Here is a 6,870-nt window from a genome sequence, read left to right as displayed (position 1 = left end):
CATATGTGTCATGACTACTTAACCGTTGAAAAACATAATGCACAAACCCGATCTCTTAGGGTGATTGGCCAAATGGGCCGTGAAAATTAGCGGGTACAATGATGAATATCGACCCCGAACCGCCATCAAGTCTCAAATTTTGGCAGACTTCGTGACCGACTTCACGCCGACCTTAATTCCCGGTGTCGAGAAAAAACTGTTGTTAACCTCGAGGACTTCTTCGAGGATCTGGACCCTATTTACAGACGGTGCATCGAACGCAAAAGGATCCGGACTCGGCATCGTATTGAAGTTGCCCTCAGGTAATGTAGTCAGGAAATCTATTAGAACTATGAAATTGACTAAAGATGAGGCCGAGTATGAGGCCATGATTGTAGGTCTCGAATTGGCTAAAAGCCCGGGGGCCGAAGTGATCAAAGCTAAATGCAATTCCCTCCTTGTGTTGAATCAAGTCAATGGGACATTCGAAGTAAAAGAGGAAGGAATGCGAAGATACTTGGATAAGCTACAAGTAACGTTGCATCGATTCAAGGAATGGACCCTGCAACACGTAGCCCAGGACCAAAATAGAGAAGCTGATGCTCTGGCTAACTTGGGGTCATCAGTTGACGACGATGAATTCAATTCGGGGATGGTCGTACAACTCATGAAATCAGTGGTGGAAGAAAGACATGCCGAGATAAATTCGACAAGCTTAACCTGGGACTAGAGAAACAAGTTTATAGATTACTTGAAGACCGGGAAGCTACCCTCAGATCCTAAAGAGTAGAGGGCTCTGCGTACGAAGACGGCTAGGTTTATCATGTCTGAAGATAATACTTTGTTCAAAAGAATGTTTGATGGACCACTTGCCATATGTTTAGGACAGGGAGACACCGAATATGTTTTGAGAGAGGTTCACAAAGGCACCTGTGGGAACCATTTGGGAACATAATCGTTGGTTCGTAAGATAGTCAAGGCCGACTACTACTGGATTAACATGGAGAAAGATGCAAAGGAGTTCGTGCAAAAATGCGACGACTTGCATCAATGATCCATCAGCCCGGGGAACTACTACATTTAGTCTTGTCACCTTGGCCATTCATGAAATGGGGAATGAACATCGTTGGTCCCCTGCTATAGTCACCCGGTAAGGCTCAATTCATACTATTTATTACTGACTATTTTTCGAAATGGGTTGAAGCTCAGGCATTCGAAAAGGTTAGGGAAAAGGAAGTTACCGATTTTATCTAGGACCACATAATATGTCGGTTCGGAATGTCGGCCGTGATCGTATGCGACAATTGGAAGTAGTTCGTTGGCGGAAAGGTGAGCAAATTTTTTGAAGACCATAAGATCAAAAGAATCTTATCAACACCCTATCACCCTAGAGGGAATGGGAGGGTGGAGTTTACAAACAAAACCATACTTCAAAACCTTAAGAAAAGCTTAACCGATGCCAAAGGAAAATGGAAGAAAATTTTGCCCGAAGTCCTATGGGTGTACCATACGACCTTAAAATCTAGTACTGTGGCCACCCAGTTTTCGTTGGTCTATGGTGCCGAATCACTAATACCGGTCGAGGTGGGAGAATTGATTTTTAAGTTCTGATATGCGACCAAAACTTCAAACGGTGAGGCCATGAAAATGAGCTTGGAACTATTGGATTAAAAGCGCGAGGCCGCCCTCGTACAGTTAGCCGTCCAGAAGTAATGGATCAAAAGGTATTATAACCGGAGAGCTAACCTTCGACACTTCAATATAGGTGATTTGGTATTGAGAAAGGTGACACTGAACACCCGGAACCCAAACGAAGGGAAGCTAGGACTGAATTGGGAAGGCTCATATCGAATTATTGAGATTACCGGGAAAGGTTCATACAAACTCGAAGCAGGAAACAATGAGCGGCTACCAAACACCTGGAACATGACTCACTTAAAATGATACTATTGCTAAGGTATGACCCCGTTCATTCTTTAATATATATAGATATTATGAATTGGACTAACATTTGTAGGAAATAGCTAGAGGACGATGTCGTTGTTAGGCCTGAAAGCATGTGTTACACCCTTTTTCCCTTGAACCTATTTTGTCCCAAATGGGTTTTCCGGCAAGGATCGTGCTAACTTAGAATAAAAAACCGATTATGAACCGAAGTCGATGGTCAAGCCAATAATATCTGAGCCCTCTCAACGATCGACCTTGAATACTGGAAGCCATCACCTCGGATGATGATTTTTAGCAAGGAAGGAAACTTTGTGCTTGAACAATCTAGGCTCAGTGGATAGGATTTACTGTAAAGGCCAAACGGTCAAATGAACCGTGCCTGCATAGACCTCCTAAGCCATAACACGAAGCCTGTACATACTTACAATCTTGTATATTGCGCATAGGAATAAAAGAAAGTTTCTACCTTGCAGATACATATTTTGTCTCTTAAGACTATTATATCTTGTTCCTTAAAGATATCGTGCCCAAGGGCCACCTCTATCCGGATCCAATAAATCACCCCCACTCGGGGATTGTCATCCAAAATAAACTCGGACTACTCGGGTTATCAAAGCCCGGAGGTACAAAGCCTATTAGGTAGTGCCCGAACTTGAAAGGCTACAGTCACCCTAAAAACGGCTCGGAGAAATTCGAAGCCCGTAATCAAAATATAAGGCCTTCAAAAATTTCAAACCGGTTCAAAGGTTACACTCGGCAAAATTATAGTGTAAAAACACTTATCTCGGGGGATGTTTCTGGTTGTTCTGAGCCCCCGTGAGTTTCAAACAAAATTTACATCGAGAACAAGTCTTGTTCGAACCTCCGAACAATAACTTATTGTTACGTTTTATTCTATGCTAAAACATTTGAAATCTTTGCAATTACGAAAGGATGCTAAAAAAAATAGACACAAAAAATTGCCAAAAGGGAGAAAAAAAAACCTTATAAAGGAAAAAAAACTTATATATACATTCCAAAACAATTTTACAAAGGCTAATGAAAACGGTCTTAACAAAATAAATAAACAAAGTACAAAATAAAAAACCAAAGATTCCTAAGGCACCTACGCCTGATCTTCACCAAAACCTGCCTCGTCACCAGAGCTGTTGGGGTCTTCTCCGTCCTCTTGGTCGTCGGAGCTTTCAGAACCTTCCTCGCCCTCGGGTTCAACCAACTTCTTGGCCTTGGCCTCGAGCCTTTTCGCTTCTTCAATCTCAGCCGATTAGTCGAAACCATGGGCATCGATTTCCTTAAGAGTTTCCCTCCGAGACAACTGCTTCATATATTCGATTGTGACTCAGCCGAGGAGGAAACAATAGAGGTCGATCTTCCTCAGGCTTTGGAAGCCGATGTAGAAATGAGGGCTGAGGCCTCTTGAGACGCCGGCTCCGCTCTGCCCAGTGTCATAGAAATTTTGGGGTCGTCTTCGTTCACCGAATCTATGTTCGACGAATCCAGAGCGGTGAATGAGCAATCTAACGAAGGGTCCCTCCATTGTTTCTTTTGAAGGTGTGGACTCAACCGCCCTAGAAGACTTCTCTAGGTTGGGTGATTTGGAGGTGCCGAGGAAAAACCCATCTTCCAAGGTCGACAAGCTGAACTCAAGCCCAAAATTAGTCAACCGGTTCCTTGCCCTGAGCATGGATCCTGGCCTAAAGCAGTCAATAATCATCACCATCCCCGAGGATGTCAAGGTTTTTTCCACCCTCATTGGAGTAGCTAGCAACCCCCGGTGCCTGGTAACCGAAGAAGACCAGGAGAAAATGAACGATGTGGGCATGTCATGCTTGTTCAATGAAGAAGAACAGGCGCTGAATCGGGTAAGGCGTCATTACACTCTTTCATCTTCGGATTTTAGTCTTTGATATCTCTCATGCCCTTTGTTTTTTACATTTTTGTAGGCCTCGGTACTTCATCATGAAAGTTTTCTCCAGTACTGGGATGAGGTTAACCAGCTCGAGGCTGAGGTCAAAGAGCTTGCTGAGAAGAGATACTTGTATAAGCTTCTCAGCAAGCAACGTGAAGAAGCAGTCAAGAGTCTTCAGGTTGAGTTGGACGCGGCTCAAAAGAAGCATGCTGACCTGATGGAACAGGTAAACATTTTTGAAGTTAGTGATGACAAGTTAGACATGGAGACTAGCGGCCAAGCCTTATAGGCCCAACAGATGGTTGACAGGATCGACCAACTCCGAGCCGAGATAAACAAGGTCAAGGCCATGGCCGAAGGGTGGAAAGGAAAAATGAACCAATTGGCTTCGGAGAAGAAGACATCCCAAGAGCAACTGGAATCAGTAGAGGTCCAACTCCGAGTGGCGAAAGAGAAGGCTGAAGCACGGGCTCGACAAATTGTGGACCTTCAAGATCAACTGGGCTCAGCTGCTGCTGAACGAGATACCCTTGGCAAGGAGCTTGAAATAGCAAGGTCCGAGTCGGAGACAACCAGGGCTGATGCTGAAGAGATGGTGGCCTAATACATGGCCGATGTTAAGGCTTTCGAGGCCCGCCCACCCGCTCTTTGGGGGAGGTTGGTTTGTGGGCCGCAAAAAGATCATCCTCCTACGGCTCATCCCTGAGACGGTAGATCGAGTCTGAGTCTGGGGCTCCAAAGATGGAGCTCTACTTTGGCTTACGGGCCAATCTTCTCTTTGGTTTTTTCTTCTTAGAGATCGGGGAGCCCAGAGCCCTTATTTTCTTCTTCTTCTCTCCTGCTGCAGCCCCAATCTGACCTGGAGCAGAGGAATCAACGGGCAAGTCCTCGTCCCCTACCGGAGGCCTAAGCTTGATGGTCTTTGGCAAGCCTGCGAAAAGAAAATAAGAACGTGATGCTAGAAGGAGAAGCCTAATATAACTTATTCGGGAAAGAAATCTTACCATGGGAATGGGCCCCCCAACGATCCTTCAAGAGTTTATGCCACGAGCGCTCGGAGTAAGGCATCCGTGAGACGATACCCTCGATCCACTCCTTGAGCCGAGGGACAGCGTTTGGGACTCGAGCAACAGCTACACCACCACAAATACCGATGAGGAAAAAAGTGATGAACATAAAATCAACATTTAAAGGAAAGTTGTGCTTACGTGATGCATTCCACCTCTCGGGGAATGGCCTAAATCCGACGGGGATCAAGTCCGAGGTCCTTACCCGGACAAAATGCCCCTTCCAGTCTCGATCCCGGTCCTCATTGATGCTTGAGAACGCGGCTGTGCTAGCCCGATGTACGAGCTTTATCAGTCCCCCTCGAAAGATTCAGGGACTGTACAGGTGGAGTAGATGATCAATGGTGAGCCGACATGAGTCGATCTTGTTCATGAAGAATTGAAGGAGGATTACGATCCTCTACAGCGATGAGTGGATTTGACCGAGGCATACTTCGTACCTCTTATAGAAGTCTATAATGACCAAGTCCATTGGGCCTAGTATTAAGGGATAAGTATAAACACTTAGATATCCCTCGACATATGTAGTAATGACCCCGTCAGGGTCCACTATATCCTTATCTGCCCAGTTGCAGTCCTTTCGGAACTTAGGGAGGACATCTTTGGTGATCAAGCATATATATCTCGGTGCCTTCTCATGCCGACCCTGCACCGAAGAGGGTTTCTTAACCTTAAAGTCGTCGGCGACCAAAAAAACCCCAGGAATGAACATTTTCAAGGGAAGTTCGATAGCCGGTTGATCGGTAGCTACGTCAGCAATGAACCTCTCCAGGTTGACTACATTGGGAGTGGTTTCATCGATTTCGATAGTCGGTTGAGAAGAAGAAACGACTTTTTGGGGAACAATCTTGGAAGTCTTTGCCATTGTTATCCGGAAAACATGTTTTAGAAAGTGAGAAGGAAGATTGGGAGATGAAGGGTAAGAGCTTTGCTGAGAGAATCAAGTGCGCTGGTTTAGGGTAGAAAATAAATAAAAGTTTGCAATTTGCCGAGAGATCTTGAAAAACGAAGGTAAAAATGTTGGAGTATGAACAAAGGCAATGATATATTGAAAATTCGAATGTAGAAGCTTGGTTAAAATTAAAAATGAATGAAGGAGGGAGTATTTATAGAGGCTTTGCACCGTTTCACATCCAGGGACAGCCTGCCAATGGCTGTCACGCGTTTAAAGTCATTATGACGCGACTGACTGGACGTTTCAGATTCTTTGTCGTTTTTGTCAAGGTGTATTGGAGAAGGAATCGAAGAGCTCATATCGTTTCTCGTCATTTCCGTACGCTTACTCTTCGAGAAATAAGGGGACTATCTATATACGGATAAAATCAAGCCCATGGGACGCCTCGATTTCTGATGAAGTAAACGGAGCGAGAGACGTGAAGGCAAGGAACCAGAATCGAGGCAAGGAGCTCCTCGATCCGGAGTCCAGGCAAAACACCTGCCCTCGAGAGTATCAGGGTCATGGTCCCCATGTCCGATTCCAACCCCAAAGGTCTTAGAGAGCATTACCAGGTAATCGAGCACAACCAACAAAAGGCCGTAATATCCGCGACTAGCCGAATATCACGACGTGAATCTCGGCACGTATCGACAGTGAATTGGTGATTAGTTAAATGGAAGATTTTTACCTTTTATGGAATTGTACTTAGGGTAAAACTCTCCTATTATATAAAGGGGGGTCTCATTATTCATTAGAAATATTGTAACACGTATATCAAGGCAATATACTCGTATTTTCTCTGTTATTCAAAGTTCTTATTCTTGTTCATCAGTGCTTCGTTATTGTGAGTCCGGGATCGAGGGCAGACATTCCATTAAGGCTGTTATCGAGTTCGATTTCACCCCCCCTACACACACATATAATTGGTGTGATACTTTATCACTTCTTTTATTTGTTTAATCTAACGCAATCTACTGTTTGTATTGAATTAATTCACATATCCGTAAAATCACATATGAATTTAATTGTTA

Source organism: Nicotiana tabacum, chromosome 16 (assembly GCF_000715075.1).
Source record: "Nicotiana tabacum cultivar K326 chromosome 16, ASM71507v2, whole genome shotgun sequence".
In the NCBI taxonomy this organism is placed as follows: domain Eukaryota; kingdom Viridiplantae; phylum Streptophyta; class Magnoliopsida; order Solanales; family Solanaceae; genus Nicotiana; species Nicotiana tabacum.
Note: the sequence above shows the minus strand (reverse complement) of the source record.